Source organism: Hetaerina americana, unplaced genomic scaffold (genome assembly GCF_022747635.1).
Source record: "Hetaerina americana unplaced genomic scaffold, ioHetAmer1.1.p SCAF_4, whole genome shotgun sequence".
Lineage (NCBI taxonomy): Eukaryota > Metazoa > Arthropoda > Insecta > Odonata > Calopterygidae > Hetaerina > Hetaerina americana.
This window is the reverse complement of record NW_027286985.1, coordinates 81,901,950-81,912,990: the sequence shown is the minus strand read 5'-3', so window position 1 is coordinate 81,912,990 and position 11,041 is coordinate 81,901,950. Positions and strand designations below refer to the sequence as shown.

The 11,041-nt window shown below is 37.9% G+C and overlaps 1 long non-coding RNA gene across 1 annotated transcript; it reads left to right on the top strand.

Annotated features, from left to right (window-relative positions):
• Positions 1 to 1,430: 1,430 nt before the first annotated feature.
• On the top strand, positions 1,431 to 9,722 carry LOC139692262 (uncharacterized). The gene is made up of 3 exons (XR_011701721.1): positions 1,431 to 1,464; positions 8,042 to 8,134; positions 9,706 to 9,722. It is a non-coding gene; the product is annotated as an uncharacterized lncRNA (long non-coding RNA).
• The last annotated feature ends 1,319 nt before the right edge of the window (positions 9,723 to 11,041 follow it).

Here is an 11,041-nt window from a genome sequence, read left to right as displayed (position 1 = left end):
CAGCCGAATTTCAACCAAGTACATTGAAAATTGTTTGCAGAATATTTTGACTGCACGAAAACAAAATAATTTACCCTCTAAAACCATAATGTGGAAAAATTATTACATATGCTTACAATTGTACCAGAAATGTAACTGGGCAAATTACTAGCCATACGTCACTTAGTCATTATCTGAAATTATTTAGGTTTACCTATCAATGTTATTCAAATTGAAAGCCTAATAAAAATTTTCTGCTTAGTGGCACAAGCATAAGGAATTTAGATTGAAATGAATTACCCAACTGCATATTATTGGCCCACAAACTAGGAAGTACTACGAACCATTGGAGAGGAGAGATGGTTGCTGGGAATAATCAGGCAGGAAAGGTGGATGTAGAACTTTTTGATTTGCAATGGGATTCTGAAAATTGTAAAAAGGGGAGAATGTTGGGTGAGGAAGGGGTAGTCATAGTAGAGGTATATTAGACAGAATGGAATAAGGAGGTATGCATTAATTGCAGAGGGATCTATTGTAGTGTTGCATTGTTTAGTTTGGCGAGGCAAGGAAGTTGTTCCTGTACTGGTTTCAAGCTGGTTTTCATCATAAAACCATAAACACAGTAATCAACCCGAAGGTCGGTTTAGTAGGTGATGGTACTATAGCATAGTGTAGTATACCAGTACTAAGCCCTATACGGCGTGTGAAAATTCACACATCAGGATAGGGGGGCCAGTTCCTTTCCCTGTGCCGGTTATGGTTTCCCAGGAAGATCTGGTACCCAAAAAATCACATAGCTTGGGTGGAGCTGCAGGTGCCCAGAGCGCCTTGCCTGGGAATCGCACCCGGGACCCTCCGGTCAGCAGTCCAACACTCTACCCACTGGACTACCGCGACCCTCGGTTTTCATCATAAATCTACCTTAATCAGTAATCAAATTAATATAATAATTATTATTATACCTATACTAAAGAGCTGGAAAATGCAGCAATTAAATGAAAATAAGATACTAAGGAATTTTTAATAAGATTATAATCAAGTAGTATGTTTGATTTGTATGGAGCCTGACATCAAAACAAGGATTATGAATCATGTAACTGTTGATCAAAACTGCTTATGAACACTAAAGAGTTTTGGACCAGATTTACCTACCAATTACAGAACTAGATAATATCTTATACTAATGGAAGGATTTTAATTTAATGGGAATTTTTTTTTTTGAACCTGTTGGCCAAAAAAAAAAATGTGACTTGAAATAGGAGTGGATAATGCTAGATTACTTCAAAATGCAATCAATGCTCGTCATATTTCATACCTCTCCATTCAGATTCAATTATCCAGTTTGAAGATTAAGAATTTGGACCTTGAGAAACTAAAGTGGAAAAAAGAGTAGAGAAAAAGCCTTTGGAAAGATTGGAGAACATTTAACTTTATACCTGGAAACTGTTAATTGGAAGAAACATTTTGAATGAAGATCAAATGAAAGTAAGTCATCTACATCTGGGTGAGTGATTAAGGCTCTTTGGGTTTCATGGGTCTTAAAGGACCATTTCGAAGGACCCCTCAAGAACAGATTCTTCACTATGGTTACCTTATTGCAATTAACTCATTGGTGTTTCTTTACTGTTTTTCCAGCTTCAATAACTTTACACATTAAATCACTTCAATTTAATCAGCTGAAATTCATATTTTCAATCACAGGCACCTACCTTTCTGTTCATTTGGTCTATCAATTGCAGCTGGTTTTGGGCAGTTAAAAAATGAATGGCTGCCTGTTAAATATTTTTTAAAACATTTCATTACTACACAGATATGAAAAGTCTTTATTTACATGTTTCATGTGAAAGATTGGATTACATTAAATAGGGATATATCTATTAATTATAAAAACAAAAGAATAATCAAGCCATACCATGAAAAACCACTAAATACTTGGATGCTAGGCATCACTGTGATATAAACCACAAAAAATCAAAGTAATCAACCCAAAGGTCTGTTTGGTTAGTGATGGTAGAGTTCACTCAATACTACATAATCTGGATAGGGTCGAATTCACACATCAGGGTAGGGGGGTGCCTTTCCCTGTGCAGGTTATGGTTTCCCAGGCAGATCTGGTACCCTACAAAACAGCTTGGGTGGAGCTGAGGGTGCCTTAAAGGCATGACTTCAAATCAAAACTAGGCCCTCCAGTCAGCAGTCCAGCTTTACTCCCAGACTACCATATCTCCAATTGATATGTTCATTCGATTTCTTCCTTTACCATCATATCGTGGTGAAGTTTTTGACACATCACAAATGTTGGAAGCAATTAGTTTATAAGCTGACACTAACTCAGTTTCTGCAAACAATACCTTTTATGATGATTAAAAACAAAATTTAGCATAACAAATGTGCATATTTGAAAACAGAATTTCATTCAAAGTTCTTCATGGTCCGCCAGAGACTGATTGATTACATGTGCGCTTTGTCAGTTAACCAGATCTCCCTGGGAATCCAGAGAATGGAGCTTACCCTTTCTTATTATCCTGTATTGTGAATTTCACACATGGTACAAATAATATACATCAATTTAAGGAGATCTCTCTTATCAAACCAGCCTTCAAGTAGAATTTGCATTGTTTTTTTATTTCAGATCAATGAGGCAGATTCTCACACAGAAAGTAGAAATTATTGAGTCGGACAGGAAAGAAACAGTTTTCAATCCCCAACAGGTCCAACCATCTTCATGTCAATTTATTGTCTTTTATCATTTTCGAATATACATTTGAGAATCTCTCCTTGTTCGTACTTGGGACCAATTGGGTTGGACATGGCGCTAAGATTAACAGACAAAACTTAGCATTGCCACAGTTACCATATTTGCCATTCATCAAGTAGCAAAAATCTACCATTTCAATGACATTTATATCCTTCTGGAGGTATCACATGAGGAAGCAACCAAAGGTTCACATGAAATAATCTGTGACATCCCTTGGCTGAAGCTCTTGTCATTGAACAATGGGAAGGGTCTCGTTATATACGCCTGAATCTTGGTTAATCTTATGTTTTAGTCGGCCCCTGAATTTTCACGCAAAATTTCCACTTTTTACATAGCTCTTGGGTAAGTAGTGTTTTATATTTGTTGAATGTTTACGAGTTCATTCCAGTGAAGTAATTCTAATTATAACTTATGAAATTTCATGAAATGCATGTCCTAAACAAAGATGAAAAGAAATTCAATTGATGCACTTTAAACAGTGGGTATCAAGTCATAAACAATCATCATATATATTTGGATTTATTTAATCAATAGCAAGACCCACTTCCTTCAAAAATTCACCACCATTGCCACAAATACTTCCCACAAGCAACCGCTACAATTGATTGCTTTTACCAAAGTTACAAATTCTGCAACAATCAGGATTCAGAAGCAGTGTAGGACGAGTCATAATCATGACGTCACTATTACAAAGCTACAACTTGTTGAAGTTTAACTCTGATCGTAAATCATTTTTTTTAATTACTACAAATACCTCCTTGCCTATGTAGGTCAACCCTTTATTTTTTCCATTGAAATTTTTATTCAATGGCCTACCTAGTGGAAATTTTCAAGTATTCAGGGGAACAAGGTTGTCCAGAGAAATTATCTTCATGATTCCCAACAAGGATATTAGAAATCTAAAGTCAAAACTTTTCTCTGTCAACGAGTCATTATGAAAATATATCATGATCATATTCCTTGCAGTAATCCAATTGATGTGACACCAAATAGCACCACTGTCTATCACCAATGTTCTCTCGATGGGTTGTGGTGATGAAGGGCTTAGAGAAGACAGGAAATGCAATAGAAGGGAGAAATGGAAGGAATGGAGAAAAATAACCACTGATAGAGAAGGTTCCCTGCCAACTGCATCCCATTTGATCCCTCCAAAGTCCCGCAACAAGTCTTCCACCTTTCCTTCTGCCTTATTCCAAAATACCTTACGTCATGCCCCTCAGTCCCTAAGCTATTCAAATAAAACGACACTTCAGCGCTAAAACATTTGAGAACACCTTTTGTGGTGGCAATGAGTCCAAGGAGAGTATTGTTGGGAGTAACAAAGAACTCTTTTCCCTTTAGAAGTGACAGAAAGTTTGCAATTGGGATTGTCTTCATGGGTTGCATCGAATATTTTACATTATGATATTACTCAAACCGAGATGTTGATTGAAATATAAATTGCTTGAAAACCATTATCATTTTTAATGTATTGCAGCTGGCAATCCCATTTAAAACCCTTCAAAGCTCCATTTGGGGTCACAATCCATGGGTCCATGAGAACCTGAGTATTAAGGTCTATAGAGATAACTGATTTGTAACTCAATGATCCCTTTGGGTAAGTAATATTGAATAATTCTCTCAAACCAGATAAAGTATAATAATTTTCACTCCAGGCAAGTCAGCATAAATGTCAGTAAGAGTGGAGTTTGTTAATAACAGTGAAATTTCAAAAGAAGTAAGCTCTAATTAATCATCACTTTCAATGCCGACATGTGAGCCCCAGGAAACATCACTTGAAAGACAAAACATCTTGTTCATCATAGATTACCTTTCAGTGAGATTCTGCAGCAGATGAACTTACTTTCTTAGGCAATATGACTGAGAAAAACAAAGTAATGAAAAATAGGCAAGTACAGAGAAAAAAAGCAAAGATTTGAAAGAAAGATGTGGAGAGAGGGGGCTGGAGCTGATACAGAGGTAAGAAAATATGTAACAGAGGGGTTTAAGGTGCTTATTGAAGTAACGGATGGTTAGTCAATGACTGAGAAATGATGAATTGGTAGTCCTGGATTTTCCATTGCTTTGGTCTGTCTGGTATGAAAGCAGTTTTGCAATTAATACAAAGAATTTCATAGTTAAAAACATCCCAAGAGGTATTTGCAAGGTGAAAGGTTAATGCAGCTAGTCGTACATTGCCCATTCATACAGAACTCAACTGTCACTTGCAACAACACGATAGAGACATTGAAAAAACATGCAATTCTCTTTGTTGGTGATTGCATAATATGTGAGGAGTGGCCTTTGCTCAACATGTAATTTGGAGAGGCAAAATTAATGGCCATTGAGAGCTGATTCTAACTTGAACACATCATAGAAGCCACCGAAATCATTCAAATAAGCTAAGAGTTTCAACAGAGGATGCCCACCAACTCATGGAAGTGAAAATTCAAACAGCCAAAACTAAGGAAAACCAGACACACATCATCACTATGGGTCCATGAAAGCCATTGAATTTAATATATACTCTGATTATTTTAACCTCCTCCTAAAAATAACTCACCCTAACCAGCTCCTTTATTCCTCAGAACAAGTGCCCCAATCATCCTTGAACTCATTGGTGAGAAAACATCCTAACCACAATCCCTCAATCAACATAAGGTTCAGTGTACTTTTTTAAATAAATTAAAAGACAAAGACGGCACCACACCTGTGTTCTTACTTAAATTTATGCCAAGTTACAAAGAAAACTTCATTTCACAGAGCACATTAGATGACTCGCATCCAACCAGTTAAAGGGAAATACGAGATTGATTTGGAAAAGTTTTTCTTTGTTTGCAAGATTCATTTGAGAAAGGTTCATTCAATCAAAATTTGAATAATAAAATGAAATGCTTTCAATTTATTTAAGAACAAATAGTCATCTTTGGCTTGAGACATGCCACTACCTACATATAATTCTCACTACTTCTTGCAGAAGCACTGCAAGGATCTTGTAGTCAAATATCTCCAAATTTTCACAGAAAAGATAAAATATATGAAGATTTAAAAATAGCTTACATCACTACTTGCAGTGTGAATCTTGCAGTGTGAATCTTGCTCTTTCCCCTGTCCCCTCTTCTGCCTCAGCAGACCTCATGTGATTGAGCACACATAGGAGGGTGGCTTCTTTCAGTTGAGAGCACACAAATGGTTACACCTAAGTTATGCTGATGATGAATAGGAGATGTTGCAGACATCAAAAAACAGTTTCTTCCAAAGTGGAGTCCATTCTAGGCTTGGGGTAAGAGTTGAGGTTCATCAATCTCATTTATAAATAGGATGTACAAATTTAGAAAAGTACAACAATGGGAAGGTTGGCAGCATGGGGGAGTGCATGTTTAAAAAAAGTATCTCTCAACCACATGAACGGTTCGGAAGTCAAGGAACGAAGAAAAAATTCAATAATAAGTTGCAGAACCACAAAAATTTGGTTAAAAAATCTCCCTATTTGTGGATCAGTGGGGTTGAACTATTATTACTTTTACTTTTTCTGTACATGGCATCAGAACTGGATGATAGATGGTTGAATGAATTTGGTCAAGATTAAAAATAAGACTAAATTAAGTAAGAAAAGTAAGATTTTTCAAAAGCAGATTGATATGATGGTTATGATTAGAGTTTTGAATTTTTTTCTCTAAATTGTTCTATGCCTATATGACAGTAATTTACCATTAGAACTTTTTAATCTTAGAAACAACTACAAGCTTGTCTGTAACACTATTCTCAATTACTATGAAATGCAACATCATGAAATTTCATTAAATTTTGATTTACTCACAGTCATTGTTCATTAAAATTATTTCCACAAAATCTTTCCCAAGATGACTACCAAATTCTTAAACAAGTACAATGAAGTATTGCACTTCTCCCAGTTATATTTTGTGTTTGAATCTATATTTGTATTCCTGTAGCAGAAGGCACATTTGCCCACATATACCTGAAGATGGCATAATAATGTGAAAATACTTTGTACATAGTAATATAAGGATGGCGGAATGGTACAAACCATGGCGCAAGCTATCACTCAGTACTTACACTTGGGCTGAGAGTTCTGGTAAAAAAAGCTGCATAGCTTGCACAGGTAGGCACACTGGATGTGATACATCCCAGACCTGATAGAAATATCTGAAATATTTAATTTTAAGCCTCAATGATCATTTTACGAAAAGCAAACACAAGGATCACAGAGTAGGTTCACCTCCATGACCAATATTGGAGGTTGAATTTCATGAATCTTCTAATTTGTACTAGAATAAATACCCTAGGATATCAATTTGGGAATGAGGGTGGGGAGAGGACACCATTGTCAGCATTAGTCTACCATAAGGGAAAGATGCCAAGGGGTCAAACAATTTAATGCTCGATTTGATGGACTACTCCAATACAGCATATGGCACCAAGTAGGGATCAGGACATCTTAGAAAAGTTATGTCACCACAGTGATTCGAACCCAGGCCTTCAGCATGGGAAGCCAAAACACCTGCTGCCACACCAACCTGATCTCCTTCGTTGAAGTCATGTCATTTGGCTAGCAACTAAGTTTGCAAAAACATTCTAAAAAAATTGATATTATTTAACAATTGTCTTAAATTACAATTTTTTTACCAGGTCATAATTACAATTTTTCGGGTACCAGGTCTTCCTAGGAAACCATAACCAGCACAGGGATAGGAACTGGCCCCCCTACCCTGATGTGTGAATTTCACACGCCATCGGGCTTAGTACTGGGTCAACTCCGCCATCACCTTCCAAACCGACCTTTGGGTTGATTACTGTGTTTTGGCTTTTTTTAATTACGTAGCAACAGTTTAAAATGACATACAAAACTCTACTACGAGTAATTATCTTCACTTTTTTTTACGAATTTTACTTAAGTACATGAAAAGAGATAAGAATGAGCAACTTATCTACCTGGATCTTTCCTTGCCAAGTAAATGTTCCGAACATTTGATATACGTATTACATGAATATTCCTGATAGAATGATGCAACGTGGTAGTCTAGAAAACCAAAATTTTACATGCTGTTAAGCTATCCCCAAGAATGAAATCCTGGTTGATATATTAGAAGAAATTTAAAATTGAAATAGGAATATTATGTGGTATTCATAAATTGAGGAAAACAATATTGTAGATTACCAAGATATAGAGCCACAGCGAGAGTTGGTGAAACGCATTAAAGCCCACCTGGAATACGCAGAGCAGCATCCAGTGATTCCATTGACCCATTGGAGTGACTAAATCTTCCGTTACTCCAACATTCACTCCTTGTCCTCCCTCCGCAGCCACGAACAGAATGCTTCCAGAGAGCTCACCTCATGCTCCGCTCCAGAGATGTAAGGCTGCCAGGAGCAGAAGAAAGCAATGCAGGCAAAAAGGTAAGATGGAGGAATGCAGGGAATGAAAAGCTGGAAGATGGAGGCGTGGGAAGTGGCGGAGAGCAAGCAAGTGTAATGGGAGACTATGACGCCCACCTGGGACAGGGAGGGGGAAGGGTTAGGATGAGAGGTGGAGACAAGAATGAGAGGAAAAACCTATCCACAATAGATGGCCTGGCCGATGAGTGCATTGGAATGGTGAAATGAGTGAAGGAGGGGGGGGGAGGGATAAGTTTGTTTCGGTGGAGGTCCTTTCACGTTGACCTATCTGATGGCTTCGCACGTGGGAGGGGAAATAAGTGGAAGGGTGGGAGTGATTTCAATGAGTGAGGGTGCATTTGACCGTGGCAAATGCAGCGATTGAGTGTGGTTCAAGCTGAATCCCAAGCCCTTCCAAAGGGAGTGAGTTGCCGCTGCTGTACTTAAATTTGACATAAGGCTTTTGGGGGATGGTGGTGTGGGCCATTTCATTAAGTCTCCTTATTGTGGACAAGGGTGGGGTGGCCCGTACCGAGAGTATTTCCTATGAAGCGAGCCTTTACGGTATTTTTTATGCTTTTTTCTCCGCTTTATTTAGGTCTGGTAGTCAAGTACTGCGCTCTGATTGGATAGTCCTTTTCCACACACTGTTTAATGGATATCCATCATTCATGTTGATATTTCTTGGTCTTGGACATGAAAGCTTCAAAAAATACCTTCGTCCTGAAGACGCAGGCAGGATGGCCAGCAAAACTGTCGTCATCAAAAGACAACCAACACGGTTGTCGAATCCGGAAATGCAAAGACAAGCATTACAATTATTTGTTATTTACAAATTTATTCAATGAAAAATAACACTCAATTTGAAGGAATTTCCTGCATTTCAATTTGAAGCCACATAATGTATCACTAATTTTCTATGAGCTTGTTGTTGTGTTATAAATTATTACACCATTACCATTGGGGCTTTATATGAAATTGCTGATTAATGATAACTTATGTGGACATTAAGATTTCTAGTTGAATATTGCTATTGAGTGAATAGCTATTTGCATGAAAGATATGGATATTATTTATGATTAAGACAGACATGGTAAATATATATTACATAGACGAAATGGTAAGAAAATTTAAATTTTTTGAATAAGGGCCTCTATGGTCAAAGATAACTTTGTACAACATGCAAACACATGATCCCCAGAGCACTATTCCATATGATTCTCCGGGAGAAAAAAGTAGAATGATACAAGAGTTTTAATACCTCTAGAGCCTGCTATGCAAGAACCAAATAGTGTAAATCAAAGTGTGTAGCTCATAACACATTATTAACATCAATATTCCACGCACCAGTTTATTAAACGTATAGACGTAAAACCTTGGTATTGAGCATAGAAATAATTATTTCTTATTGAGTTTGAAATCAAAATCCTTTTGCAATATTGCTTATCCAAAAAAGATTGTTATTAAAAGCAAAAGGTCACCCCAACCTTTCCCACCCTCCCCCCACACACATTGTTCAAATTTCAACCAGAAGGGCCTCTACACTCCACCTTGCATAATTATGCCCTCCTCCTCTCTTCTCATATGTACAGCATACAGCAGTCGGACCTTAAGAGGAGGAACACTTCCAAGCCAGCAGCCTGCTCTGAAAAGGAGGAGACAAAGAGGCCAGGACCTCTGCATGCTCGAAATATAAATGCAATCTCCAAGCTAAAGAATAGTGAAAGAATTAAAATAAAGAAAAAAAAGAAGAGAAATATATTTAATTGATGGAGGGTTTTTGCTGAGGTCTCACCACACAGTGAGATCAACCAGGTTTTTTTGGGGAGTGGGCAGGGGGGGGGGGGCACATTACTTCCTTACTTATCCATTTCCTTCAACTTGGGGGCAAAACAATTAATTCCCCATTTGTTCTCACTTGTACACAATTACTTCCCTTTTGTACACTTAGTTTCAGCATCCCAATGACACCACAATGTCCATTGCTAAGCCCAACTTGATGACCCACAAGAGCTGGTCAGGGGTGCATCTCTGGGGAGGATGGGGACACTTCCATGGCTCAAAACACATTGCATTTAGTGCTAACACCAAAATAATTTGATCTTTGCTGCCTTTAAATGCTAACCTGAAAAACCAGAATGCATCTTAAGGCCCAGAAACACAGTAATTATATGGTACATGGAAAAATTTGAAGAGTTAGCATGAACAAAGGAGGCTATTATGATACAGAAAAGTTGAATGAAAGGAAGGAGTACATAGGATGTCAGTACATGGTCACCCTAACAACAGAAAGAGAAGTACTTCCACGGGGATCGCAATGGTGTGGTGGCTAAAGCACAGGCCTCCCACCAAGAGGGCCCAGGTTCAAATCCTGGAGACATTTTCAGCAGTATCCCAATCCCTACTTGAGGTGCTTTGTGGTGAGCACTTTGAGTGAATACAATGCCCATCAGATGGGACGTTAAACTGCGGACCCCTTGATGCTTTCGACAAGAGTAGGCTAATGCCGACTCCGGGTTTCTCTTCACCCTTCCTTTCCCATCCATCCCTAATGGTGCAAATGAACTTAGCTGTTGGTCACCTTCCATAAAAACTACTATGAACTTCCTCTCCAGTCTCCTAGGAATCTAACATTCAATTGCAAGGGATAGTGACCATCTTCACTCGAGTAAAGCAGAGATTAAACACAAGAGTCAGTGGAGTTGAGGAAGGGGAAGTAAAATTATGGAGGGAAAAGGCAAGGAAGGGAAAGGAAAGTCAAGGTTAAGGGAGGGGTTTGAGGAATATATAGTTCCAAAGACCTCCTTGCTCCAGTTTTTAATAAGAGAGTTAGTGAAAATGGTGACCAAATTACAGAATGATATTTTAATGTGTGTATGTATACATTGAATGTAAAGTAGACATTGGGATTCACTGTGGGCAAAGTTA